The sequence below is a fragment of the Anser brachyrhynchus genome (assembly GCF_964034855.1).
Source record: "Anser brachyrhynchus genome assembly, chromosome: 4".
In the NCBI taxonomy this organism is placed as follows: Eukaryota; Metazoa; Chordata; class Aves; order Anseriformes; family Anatidae; genus Anser; species Anser brachyrhynchus.
In genome coordinates this window covers 65,344,352-65,358,744 of record NC_137698.1, presented here as the reverse complement: position 1 = coordinate 65,358,744, position 14,393 = coordinate 65,344,352, and positions in this window count along the sequence as shown.

Genomic DNA, 14,393 nt, shown 5'->3' with positions numbered 1-14,393 from the left:
AACACCCACTAATGTGGGATGACCACCCTCTCCCTCAACTCACCTGTACCTTAGGCTTGCACAGTGAAATACCTGACTACTTAAAGACATAGACGTTAATGTTGAATGTACCACTTGCAGTCCTCATTTTCTTATATATATTTTTATGGTATAGTCTTCAACTACAAAATCATACACCCTTTTATAATTCTACAACACAGAGACTCGGTCTCCCACCAGCCTTGTCCTTGTCCTAGTTGTCCTAACATACACTGGATAATAATGCCTTATAAATCCCTATTCTTTGTAGCATACTACATTTGGTGAATGACAAATTTGAACAATAAAAGTACTTGTAAATAAAATAATTAATAAATAAAAATAAAAAAGAATAGAATTACCAATACGATATACCAATCATATTGATCAGGAACTTTCAAACAGTTTTCAAAATGGAAGTCTTGAACACCAGTTTTTTTTAAAGGTCATTGTTGGGAATGTATGACTTTGGAATTAAAGTAATCGTACAAGTGAAACACTAACTACTTGGAGCCAAGTCTTGCTTACTGTTTTCTTATAATAAGCAAAAGACATGCCCATTTTGTATAAAGATTGACTTTTATTCTACCCATTGTTTTTCTGGCACGCTGGTAATGGCTTTCCAAACACATGGAAAATTCCAGATTGTAGGTTCGAATAGTTGGTATATGGTTAATTGTTTCTTGATGCGAGATCAACAGATTTTGCCAAAAATAAAGTAATAACAAACATCAAAAGTACTTTATATTAGCTACTTTCCAATAAAAAATTCATGTAACAGATCTCACAGAGAGAAAAACAAAAAAGGACAACATTTATAAAATGAAACACAAACAAAAAGGTTTTTTTTTTTAATAGCTAGGCCACAGTTTATAGGCAATAAAATGATAAGCTTTGCACTCAGTGCCATGACTTTCTTTTATATTCAATTCTTCCCTTTGACATCAATGACCACACACTTAAATTACACTTGAGCTTTTACTTTATAAAAAGTGATTCCTCGTTTATACTTATCTTATGAGAATGACAGATGTAGATTGCATCTCACCTACATCTTTTATTTCTAGGCTAAAAGCAAACACTTCCTTTCAGCTTCAGTGGAAGACATGGGGACTTCTGCTGAGAGTTTTTTGGGTCTAGGGCTCATCAAGGATGCAAAGAGGATCTGCCTGTAAGGACAGAAACTCCAAGGACTCAGACCTTGGCTTCTTGTGTGGGAACAATTCAGTGCTGTTATTTTCAAAATACAGTGATGAAATATGAACAGTTTCAAACCCTACTCATTCTGGGTTTAGGCCACAGTTATCACTGAGGAGTTGTCAGTTATCATTGAGCTATCACTGAGTTTTTATCAACTAAGTTCATAAAAGATCACTTTGTGTTGTAGCTTGCAGTTTATGGGTGTGTGTTATGGGATTTCACATGTCAGGATCTTTAGCTGGATAATCTATGGCTTTCTACATCAGCACATTTTGTATATAACAATAATTAATATGCATTAGATATTTTAATATATAGCTGCAATTGTGTATTACAAGTAAATTCAATATTAAAATACATAATTTAGTATATTACAATACATAATGCATTTTTATATATTACATTATTCAAATTTTCATCTGCAGGCTCAAGCTGTTTACTAAGGCTTATGATTTCCGGCCTGTTACCTCACATTCATTCTCTTTCAAGAATATCAAGACAAAAATGAAAAGGATTTAGGAGCAAAGTTAACTAACTTTGCTGCATTATGGTACAGAGAAGCATTTGTCCAAATCACTGAAAATAATCCAAGGACATACTGTTAGGTCAGATCTCTGTAATCTGGATGAGATCCCCTGCTGAATACTCCCTGACAGGTTATGAAACACTACCACCAACTCCTCAGAGAGTTTCAAGCCCCTGAAGCTATGAATGCCTGTCTTATCGAACAGCTCTCTTGCCTCCAGCTGCCACCTGAGAGACAAGACTTCTTGATCCAGTCACCTGGCACTGACTCTAGTAGTAATCCCTCAGCCCGACGCAGACCCCTTTGAAGTCTGAACCTTCTGATTTACTAATGATCTCTGGTTTATAGATGACTGATGCAAAGAAATGGATGCACAGAGACAATCTTTGCATTTTTATTGATTTATTTTTAAATTTTAATATTCTATTTGTTTTTGTTGTCAAGAGAGCAACAAAAAACTAAACGTCATTTAGAAACCATCCCATTTCCAAAGTGCAATTCATCCTTCACTTCTGATTCCTTTCTTGAGGCCCAGCAAAGCCAGGTACCCTCTCTTTTATCTGGCTGCTGTAAGCGTGGCTTGGTTCCTTTGCTGAACTTTTGTCTGGCTCAGGACCAAACCCTCTTAGTTATTATTATTATTTTTTTTAATCTCTCCTGCCAAAATCTTTCTGTGCATGTTGTACTCCTTTCTCTTCTAACACTTAGTCTCTTTGTTCAGATCCTGGAAATGTTCTATTGCTCCAAGATATTTTCTGAGGCTTAAAATAATGTATTTTCTGATTTATGCCAACTCCTGACAATTCGAGTGCTTCACTGGTCACGGTGTAATTGTCAATAAATCTTTATTTTCTGCAACAGGAGCACTGTCCCATGGTGGCTGAGGAAGCACCCCTGAACGTGGCTGGTACAGGAGTTGTGTCCGATGGAGACCTCACAGGGTGGGGGAATACAAATGGTGAAAAGTAAACAGACATTGCTGTAAATCAAGTGGCAACCTCAGGCTGTTTAAGGAACAGCACGGAGGTAATCTGTGGCAGTCTTTGCCTCACTCGATATTCTCACTTCTAGGAAAATTCTAGGAATCTTCTTTCCTGAGAGACCCTGTTCTTTTCCGCATAGTCCGGCTTTTGGGCATGGGAATGGAAAAATACTTGGTTCAGTCAGTTCTCAGCTGGAGAGTGGGGTTGTGGGAGTTGTCAAGAGCTAACATAAACTGGAGCAGCCGTTTCACTCACCTTTTACCAGATTCAGACCCATGAATACTTAGATAAGATTTGTCATCATCTCAGATCACAGTCTTTTAAAATCAGATTCAGAAATGTGATACTTCAACCCTATGCAGAGAATATAATTAGGCCTAGGCTCTCCCACTCCACCTTAAAAGATCATGTGTAAAATCAGGTGCTTCTTAGTTGTAGAATAACTCCTTGTAAATGACAGGACTTGGCCACAGTTTCTAGGGCAGAAGCTACACTGTAAATAGTGAGAGAACTATTCACATTGCTGCTTGTTGAGCTTTAAATAGGTTTCAATGTTCAAATGGGAAGAGTGTGCTCCTGAACACAGGTGGCAATAAGCTACCTAACAAATGATTTAGGAAGAAGAATGCTTCCTTCCGCTCTGTCTCCATCTGCATTTAAAAAGCACTTTCAGAAATACTGCAGCCAAAAAAAGGCCCATAGGTGCATACTTGGCAGGCCAGAGTAGGATCAAGATGTGAAAATGTCTATCTGCAGAAATAACAAAATTTTTCATCCTCCACTTCAGCTGCTGAGTCTATTACTCAAAATAAAAACATCAGGAATGTTTTACTGCAAAACTGTTGGAAGAAATCCCCGGTTAAGAGATTAGAGCATTGTACAAGCCTTAACCACAGTATTTCTCCTTGAAAACGATGTTAATATACCTTCTTGTCTCCCGCCTTTCTTACTAACAAGAAACCACTCTAGAGGCTTCCTCCATCTTAGACCATGATCCAGTCACAGTGCTGTAGTCTGTCTTCCGGTGGAGAGTGTTGCCTTCATCCTTCTCTGCTGATTCTCAATGAAAATTTACTCCAAAGCAACTTATTTTCAGAAATAGTCTCATTTTTGCTTTAAAGGTTAACTATGAGAGTATTCTGATGAATCCTGCTAGCAGATGAAATAATTCATAACGTTAAAGTATGTCATGTTTAAAGATGACTATGACATTGCTTTTTGAAGCTAAATAGAAGAGTAACAGACCTAATGTGAACAGCTAGAGCATGACTCAACTCTATCCCCATCTCCGCTACTTTCCCAAGGGCATTTCCACCACCACATCTTGAATTTCTTTCCTCTTACACAGAGTATATGACATAAAGAGCAAATACAAACGTCAAAGAAGTAAGTAACCACTCCTTTTTTTACAGGATTAATATACAGACTACATATTAGTTTCAGGAAACAACTGCCTGGGGAAAATAGTTTTTTTCTACCTTGAACATCCCTGAGTCTCCTGCAGTTGCATATCCTGATGACGGCAAAACCCTGTGGCTGGCCTTGACCTGTGACTGGCTTTGACCTAAAAATCCTAATCCTACCAGTCTGCAGGTCTCATCTGTTTCATTTCTCTTCCTTTTCTTCCAGACTATTGTTAATTAGTAAATGCTTTCAGAATTGTTAGCAATATGTATTTATCTCTTTCTATACACATATTTCAAAAGATAAACTCTGAGCAGGAAATCCAAAGTCCTTACGATAAAGGAAGTGTGGAGAAAAATAAGCAATAACAAGAACAAGAAGAAATAGAGCAGTTTATACACTGTTCATTAGTGAGTGGAGCTGGTTTGAACCACCTTCTTTCCTGGTTCATTAATTGTCCTTTTTAAAACACCAAAATAGTTATTGTTTTAGTTAATGCTAACTTAGTTTAGTTTAGTTTTTTTTCCTTTTTTTTTCTTTCTTCTTTCTTCTTTTTTTCTTTTTTTATTCCCTTTTCTTCTTTTTTTTTCTTCTTTTTTCTTTTTTCTTTTCTCTTTTCTCTTTTTTTTCCTTTTTTCTTTTCTCTTTTCTCTTTTTTTTCCTGTCTTTCAAAGTTAGAATGTTGCTTTCACAAAAAAATGCTCTAAATGCTTTTTAAATGAATCCTCAGGGAAGCAAAGGAGCTTCAATGCTGTGAGTTGAGGGATGAAGAAGGTCAAACATATATTGACCTTCTTTCTTGGACAATTCCATCGTGATTTTTGACAGGCAGAGAGCAGTAACATCTTTCCATGTATTGACCTAAGTTGTTGCAAATGAGATGGGTTTCAACTGCACTTAAAGTGGTACTTCAGTGTAAATAAGGTCTTTTACATTCTATAAAAGGTAATCTAACATGTTTTCTTTGTCATTAGCTCCTGAATGCAATAGCAGATGTGAAAATTACCTGATGAAACCAGGAATGCTTAAAAGTATTTTGTTATTTGTGATTATATATATATATATTATTATTATTATTATTTTTGTTAATCATTAATTTTTTTAACTTGAAGGTCTCAGCACCCTGTAATGTCACCTTCCCCTTGTGGGACACACCCAACTGTGAAGGGAACAACCATGCTTGAAGAGCTCCTTTGTAAATGTCCCAGAAGAATCAGGACAGACTCTAATGATTTTTTTTTATTTTTTTATTTTTTCCCCAAAGCAGAGAAAATAAAGAATATGCTCAAAAGTTTTCTGTAAAAGCCAGAGGCAATGAACAAACACAGAATCTGTAAAGCAAGAAGATCAGCATCACCACTATATTGATTCACCTCTGTAGTGTAGTGATTGATCTCTGTAATATACAAAAGGGCAGCACTGAGTAGGAGAAATTTGCTGATGCCAAACTGGCTATGACAGCCAAACGTACATTTCACAAACTTTCCAGAGGCAGAAGTGGCAGGTGGCTTGCTGCCTAAATTAATTTTTTGTCTGCTTACTGGCTCAGATGTATGTGATATACTCATGTTCCTTAGGGATCTGATACATCTCCTATCAACCTGATGAAATTTTCAATGTCCTGAACTTTCAGTATGGACTCCCTTCTTTTTTTTTTAACTTCAGAATATCTCAAAAAAAATAAAAATCTAGAAAGTGCCAGAAAACATTTTGAAATAAAATAAGATAGAAAAAGTTGTTTTAACCTGGTCTGATTCAGGCTTCCTGCCACCTAATTGGCATGTGTCAAAGTTTACATCCTGTAAAGTAAAATATTTTTGATAAAAGAGAAAAAAACACACTTCAAATTAAAAGGTAGGATAAAGCATAAAATTAGATTATCTTGTGTGTATGAACATGAAATACAAACCTTCTGTAATGCTCAAGTCTTGCTGCTCAACAAGGAGAAATTCTCATGAGTTCACTTGTAGTTGAAGTTTGCACACTTCACTGGGTTCTAATTCATATTAAATTAAAATTGCACTTTAAATATTAAAAGCAACGTTAAAAGAAGGCAAAAACTAGCATATTGACATGTCAATATGGAGCTGTCCTTATCCTACATCAAGGAGATGTGCAATATTTTCTTCCCAATTGCACCAAATGAAGAACATCACTTTCTGTCAATGGTGATCGTGACAGACAGCCCACTCAAGCAGAGGTGCAACAATACAAATTGGCAATTTCCACACTATTGGCAGACCAAATTCAGTCACAAGACCTCAAAATTGAGTGCTGCTGGCTAGGAAGCATGGATAGTGAAGCCCGGAAAAAATTAATTCAATGTATCATATATGTACAGTCTTCTAGTGAAACCCTTGTTGATTCATTAGTAAAGATTAAATCTACCCTCACATCAAATACTGCATGACAGGGCATCCGTACTGTTTTCTTTGTGAAACACCCTAAAACTAAGCTTCTCGAGGAAATATTGTCTTCACATCTTTTGCAAGTTCAAAAGTCAAGCTTGGCTTTCTATTGTTAATTAATGTGAACGATTTTTCTAGAAAATTAAGGCCTTTTTCCATTCTTATATTTCAAATTTACCCTTGAGAACAGGCTTCCTGTGGAGTATCCTGATGGAGCCATATATGAGAGAAGATGGCTGGACAAAAAGTTTTCATGCTCTGTATCATACTGATGTCCCTCTGGGTTCTTCACTATGCCCCAAAGCACACCAGGTGGCATATTTGCCAGCTTCCTGCACCTCAGGGGAGCACTGAACCTCATTTTCACAAGGTCAGTCATCTGTGTTTGGCACCACAGCACTCCATGCAGAACTGATGTAAGATGCGAGGAGTGCAGCATTCTTCTCCTGTTACACACAGACTCCAAAATAACCGCGACTTTCATAACCCCAGGTTTTACCTCGAATGCACTTGTGGAACTTGTTAAATATAATCAGAGTTTCCTAACAGCAAAGAATTTATGTGGGCCCAACTGTCATGCCTCTGAGTCATGCTACATTGAGTTCTTTTAAGTAGATTTGTGTTTCACATGTAATTATTAAGTGTGCTTCTGGAGAGAGAAAGACAGAGATTAGATCTTTCACAGTTATACAGCATCTAAAACAACAGGACCTGAGGTTTATGATTCCATCATTTTCAATGGATGATGAAATACAAATTAATGAAAATGAGACTGCTTTATATGAATCCTTGGTCCATTGAATCAACGGAGATTTTGTCACTGGCATAAACTACACAATGACTTCTGCGTCTTTTCTTACATTTCAGTTAAAAAGCAGTCTTTCAGATCAATTTGAAAAACAGTGAGAAAGGAGCTCCCTTAATAAATTGCAGGTTTGGAGTTTTCTTTATCTGCTTCTTTGACTTTGTTATACTTAGTTCATTGGACCCTTTAAAATTCAGATTGGTGTTAACAAGGATGAAAACATAATAAAGTTATGAACCTGCTGGACATTTAATCTGATACAAAATTTTCATGGAGATTTACAGCTGTCTAGCTATCATAGAAGCATATATATTTATGAATTTTAAAATATTAAAAAATGTAGGTTTATTTCTGCAGATACCTGACTCTCTTCACAGGCTACCAGAAGTATCTTGTCTCCCTCACCAGCTCAGATGCAGAGAAAAAGGATCGGTTTCAGAATGTTCCTTGCTCACTGTTATAGGAATGGTTGTTTGCTTGGAGGAAAGAAGGTGTCTGGTATGGTGCTTTCACAAAAGATCCCTCCAAATATATATTGGCCTCTTCTCCGGGTTCAGAGCCTCTTTGAAGAGCTGCTGGCCATTTCAGTGTCGAAGGAAGGTTGCCATCTTATTCCAGATGTGATGCTGGGGAAGTTCAGCGCCTATACTGGCAAGTTGGAGAGAATCTGCAACTCAATATTTTTCCAATACTATTCCATACATTAGCACCAAGTGACATACAGAGATGCATCCAATCCATTACAGAGTGTAAAGTTTATATGATAACAAAGTATAATGTTATGTGGGCTCATCCTCTCCTGTCTAAGATTTTAGGAATAATAGCACATTAAAAATGTATTTACAAAGGCCAGCTGCAGCTGCATATATGTAATATCTACTATCAGTAGGATTCCCTGTTTAAGATTTGGCACATAACTTCAAAATCCCTGACAGGGTTTTCACTTTTGTCTCAAAAAAACTTAAAATTTGTTCTGATTTGCACTGATTTTTCTTTAAAAGGAAAAACAGAAAGTGGAAGAGGTATTCCTCAGTCTTATCTAGAATAAGGCCTCAGCAGTATTTAGAAAAAGCTTAATTGTTGAACCAAAATGCAATAACGGGTGTGATTTAATTGCACAAGTAATAAAGTAGTCCGTTTTCATCTTGTCATATAACTTACTTGGGACAGTCTTGGGCTGATCATGGCAACAAGGACAAATGCTATAACATGTTGATATACGAAAAAATGTCACGAGACAAGAGTCATAATTCTTGTCTACTGATAAAGAAATCCAAGATTTTAAAATTGTAGCACTTACTCTCATGTTTTTTCATTTAACTTTCATTATTGTTATGAAAACCTTGCAGTTGAGGGTCATGATACTGGAACTGGGATTAGTTAAGGGTAGGAAGTACATTCCTGACCTACATGCAAAGGGCATATTTTATTGCGAAATTAATGAGCCTTTTCAACCTGTAACCTGGTTTAGCATTGCCACCAAACCTTTCATCTCAATACTTGTCTTAATCTTGATATGCTGTCATTGCTCAAAGATGCCATAGCTTTCCCTCGCTTTGAATTTCTGTTGCTCCTCATTGATAAGGAAGACCTCACAGTTGTACTCCAACTGTAAATATTTGAGACAGGTGGGAAAAAAAATGCACAGACAAGTAACCTGGTTTGCCCTACAGAGGTGTTGTTTCTTGCTATATGTAGGTAATTTTTTATATTAAGTGCTGTACAAGCTGTGGTTTTAATACCAACAGTGGGACCCTGAACAGCTATTTAAAAATGTGTTAATCTACAAGATACCTGGACTCACCATGAGGACAGGCTCATCCCTTCTGTAGTGAGTAGAGAATCAGGTACCAGTGAACTGCCCTGGCTGGTTACCAAGCTGCAAAGGGGAGATGATTCTATGATTATGTTGAAAAATAATTCCTATATTAACTCTTCTCCTGTTCATATTCAAGGCTCATGGTGAGAAATATTTCATAATCTAATACAATGGCAAACTGGACTCAAAGCTGCTGCAAAACCCTTGAGAACATAAGAAGGCTAGGAAGGTGTAAATATATAGTAGCATGTTTTTCAAAGGGAAATACCCTTCACCTTTTAATGAATAACTATGGCCAGAGGCAGTACTTCAGTTGGTTATGTAAAGATTACATTCTATTAACTTGCTGCACGTTCATAGCTTTGATCTGGTCACACGTTTTTTGCTGAGTGGCTGACTTGAATGAAACTAGAGTTAAATATGAATTGGAGAATATTGGCTGATAAGGTCTTTAAAAATTATCGCAAAAGAAAGACCAAACAGTATGGTAGACTGTATTGCCAAAAATCCCAAAAGGCAGTTCACAGTTTGTGTTTCAAGGAACTGGGATTACATCCAGTCCGGTTCTCTTACTTCCTCATGGTTTTGTGAGTCCGGAGTGAAAAAACATGCCGATCTTGCTGTGTTTGGGACTGTTGGTCCCATTTACATGCTGGTCCTTAATCTGAGTTGGAATAACATTCTCCCTAAATCAGAGCTGCTGCTTGGCACAGTTACAAGCTGTGGGAATGCTGCTAAATAGCACAGGGGTAGGCTGCAACCTAAAGCACTGCAGTCGTTGTCAGTACGTGGCATGGCCACAGGGCCTCCCTGTCAGGGAGACAGCAGGCTAGAAGGAGCATTCCCAATAGGCATTATGTACAAAAAAATGCCAGGTCTGTCTCCTCCACCCTGCACAAGTCCTTCAACATTATCCGAGCAGACTTTGCACCCTCAGGTGACTCCTGAAGGCATACAACACACCCAGGTCACGTCACGCAATCAGACTATGCCCCTGATGGGTTGCAACACAGCACATGTATTATTTCAGACACTGTGAACTCAAAATCTAGTTTTAGGAGCCCAGAAACTAATGCTCAGGAGAGGTGCAAATCCAAGCACCACATTGCCCCTGACCAATCTGTTCCGTCTGTCCCTGTTTTGTCTTGCAGTATGAAGTTGTCCCTGCTTTACTTTGCTGTATGTATACAGCCATAGGGTATTTGCCCTCTAGGTTTGCTGGGCCTGGTGAGAGCAAGAAATAGTGTTTCTGCTGGGGGTAAAGGGAGGGGCAGTCTTTGTTAAGCACCAGACAATTGTGTAGATTCATCACCTGAAAACTTAATATGTAACAAGCAAGACATTGCCGGGTGAAATTTAAATGCCTTTGAATATACATCAGGCTAAATTTAATGATCTAGTAGTTCCTTCTGACCCTAATTTCAGTGAGATATGCCACCCAGAGAGCTGTCTCATCAGGGGTTACTGGGAAGCAAACAACAGCCCACAGATTTGTGGTCTGCATTGTTTCCTGTAACAATTTTTTTAGCATGACACATTACCGTCTTCTCAGGTAATAAATGACAGAGATGGCTTTTTCCTGCCTAAGAGAAGAAATCATATAATTAATGATAAAAGAAGTATGAAGACATTGCTGTGACAAATATGGTAACATTAGTATAAAATCAAGTACGATTCTCCCATAACATCTACTGCCATGGAGCAATGCTTTTAATGTAGGTTTTAGGTGTAACATGGTGGTGGTACAGATTGCAGAAGAGATGTGGGAATGGTGTGATCACGTTGAGTAGCAAACAGGAAATTGTTCCGCTTACAGTACTCTAAGAAAAAAGCCTGTCTTTCATAATATGATAAACCTGACTAAATCACCAGGATATCATCAGTTGCACTTGATGAATAGCTACTTGTACTACACAGAACACAGTTTTGGCAAAGCATAGTACTGGCGGAGTACCAGTCCTGCGTGCTCATGAGACAGGCTTATGTGACTCAACAGCAAAATACATAGGTGTAGAATAACTCTAGGCTTCTCTTGTACTGCAAGCTTTTGTAGTCAGACCTCTTGTGCTGTGGAGGGGAGGTGGGCACACCATTGGTGCATCTCTGAAAGGCAACCTCCAGAAACACTCATAACACGATTGCTGGTGCTCCTTTTTCCTTAATGAAATGGCAAGTATTCATAATGAGCAAAACAGACAGAGCAAAACAAGGAGGTAAACGGATAAATAAATAGTGCAAACCAGTTCTACATTCTTTCAGAAATACATATTGCACCAGCATCCTGCTGGTGATGGAAAGACATCACCTGGATATTTGTTAAGTCATGCGTTAGCCAATAATGGACAAACCAATATAAAAATAGATGAAGGGGATTTTTAGGTATAGAATTCAGGATTAAAATCAAGTTCTGTTACAGTACGAATACCAGTAAGTGCACTGTTGTTAATACAGGGCTTGCCTAGGTCATGGTAAAAAAGAAAGATTTTACAATCAAATAATTTCATCCTATTGACTTCCCCCTAAAAGAGTAGTCAAAATACAACTTAGTTTATCCCTTTAAGAGCCTAGTTTCTATGGAGAGATCAAATCACTGTGAGTCGAATTAGGACAATTGTGATTTATATATTAATTTCTCTTAGAAGTATCCACATGCCATTTTTTGTGCTGCCATCATAATCTAATAATCTAAAGTATAATGATTTAATGAGAACTTTACAACCCGCTGCCAAACCAAACAGGCGTATTCATACTCAGGAAGAATGTCTCTTATACTTATCAGAATCTGGCACCATTTAAAAAAACACTGATAGGAGATGTTATTTTTGACACTCAGATTCCCATTGTCCAAATTTGCATTTCTTTTCCTTAAAATTAACAAAGTTAAAAATACCTGGCAGAACTTAATACATTTTGGTAAATGATTGGAATGCTATAACCTAAAACACAGTATTGCAGCATTATTGCTTAATGTATAATGCAGGTCTCCCAGAGGTTAATATTTATATTAGTTTAATGTTAAGGCTATACAGTGGCTTGAACAGAATGATTTCTGGGAAGGCAAACTTGCCATTCTGTAAATAATCATTCAAAAACCAGTCTTACCTTTTCCGAGCTTCATGTGGCAGAAGGAAAAGAGGTTAAAAAAAGGGTTAACATAAGTATATCTGTAAAAATGGTACAGCAATGTCAGCTGGGTGCTGTGTTCCACCGGACTCTCCATGGATCTCAGGAGCACACAGCTGTGTGAGCACACACCTTGCTTTATCTCAAGCTGTTCTTTCATGAACATGGCAGTAGTTCTTTAGCTTTGGAACAGAAATCATCTGATCTGTCCATCCGATACCTTATGGAAGAGAATACTTTGGTGAGGCCATTCAGGCACTACTCCAAGGGACCAAGTAAAGATATTATGGATTGAGCAGTTTAAGTTAAGTAACTTCTTCCTCAGGATAGCATTTCCAAAGCTCTAGCAGGACCTTGTGATAACAGGCTAAAACCTTCTGGAAACCAAAACAGACACATTAAAGCAAGCGAGAGCTGGCTGATGAGGTCTTGTCCTCTTGGTGGAGCATGCAGAATGGGAAAACAACCACACATACATCCAGCCATACCCTGATCAAAATAAGGGATAAAACAGGCATCTAATATGAATACTTTAGAAATGGGGGCCTGATTTCTCAGTCTGGAAAACTGATCTCGGGGAGGCCATCTACCTTTGAAGAAAGATACACCAATCAAAAGTCATGATGAGGCTGGGGCCTAGAAAAAGGTACTAGATTATAATCATTGTTGGCATCAGAAGCCCAATCAAAACAGAATCCAAGAACATCTTGGAGAAGCCAGAACAAGGCTGAGAAGGAGCTGAAAATGCCATTGTGAATTTCAGAATCTGGGACAAGACTAGGCTCACTTCTCAAGTCCAGCTGAGCTGTGGGTTTACTGCTACTTGCTATTAATGATCGCTACCTTTCAGCCACTTATCCAACATGAGTATGACATGTCTGTTCTCTGCAGGACCACTGCTGGGAAGAATTTGGTGAAAACACCTTGAAGCTGCCAAGAGCTGAGCTAGTGGGAACTGATACTTGTTTGTGATACAGGCCCCAAAAGTTCCCAATGACTTTTTTCTGGAAAAGCACAAGTGTTAGGTAAGAGGCACAAAACTCAGATCATATAAAATCTGTACTCCTGTCCCGGTTGCTGTGACAGGAATGTGACTCAAAACTGTAAGAGAAGGAAGTTTGAGGAGAAGGACCTGGGGGTCCTGGTGGACAACAGGTTGACCATGAGCCGGCAGTGTGCCCTGGTGGCCAAGAGGGCCTATGGGATCCTGGCGTGCATTAAAAGAAGTGTGGCCAGCAGGTCAAGGGAGGCGATCCTCCCCCTCTACTCCGCCCTGGTCAGGCCTCACCTGGAGTACTGTGTCTAGTCCTGGGCTCCCCGGTACAAAAAAGACAGGGATCTCCTGGAAAGAGTCCAGCGGAGAGCCACCAAGATGATACGGGGCCTGGAGCATCTTCCCTATGAGGAAAGGCTGAGAGACCTGGGTCTGTTCAGCCTGGAGGAAAGAAGACTGAGAGGGGATCTTATCAATGTGTATAAATACCTGAGGTGTGGGAGACAGAGGGATTTGGCCAACCTCTTCTCAGTGGTTTGTGGGGACAGGACAAGGGGCAATGGCCACAAGATAGAGCACAGGAAGTTCTGCACCAGCATGCGAAAGAACTTCTTCATGGTGAGGGTGACGGAGCACTGGGACAGGCTGCCCAGAGAGGTTGTGGAGTCTCCCTCTCTGGAGATATTCAAGGCACGTCTGGACGCCTACCTGGGCAGCCTGCTCTAAGGAGCCTGCTTTGGCAGGGGGATTGGACCCGATGATCTTTCGAGGTCCCTTCCAACCCCTTTGATTCTGTGATTCTGTGATTCTGTGTAAATGGGATTCTCCCTTCAAGTGTACTCCACTGGCACGTGGAATGGGCTTTGGCATGGCTACAACACAAATTAGGACTATGGAATTTCAGATAAAGAAAGGTTCATTTCTGCAGCACAACTGATCCAGTCAGCTGCAGTAGACTGCCCACAGACGTGAATGGCACCTGTCTGGCAGCGCCATGGAGTGTAATCCGGCCACCTTGAAAGACCTTTCCTTCATATCTGTCCTTTGTTGGCTCAGCTGGCCAACTCTTGCGCAGTCCAGCTGTGACGTTCTCTGGGCATTCACGGTTATCAG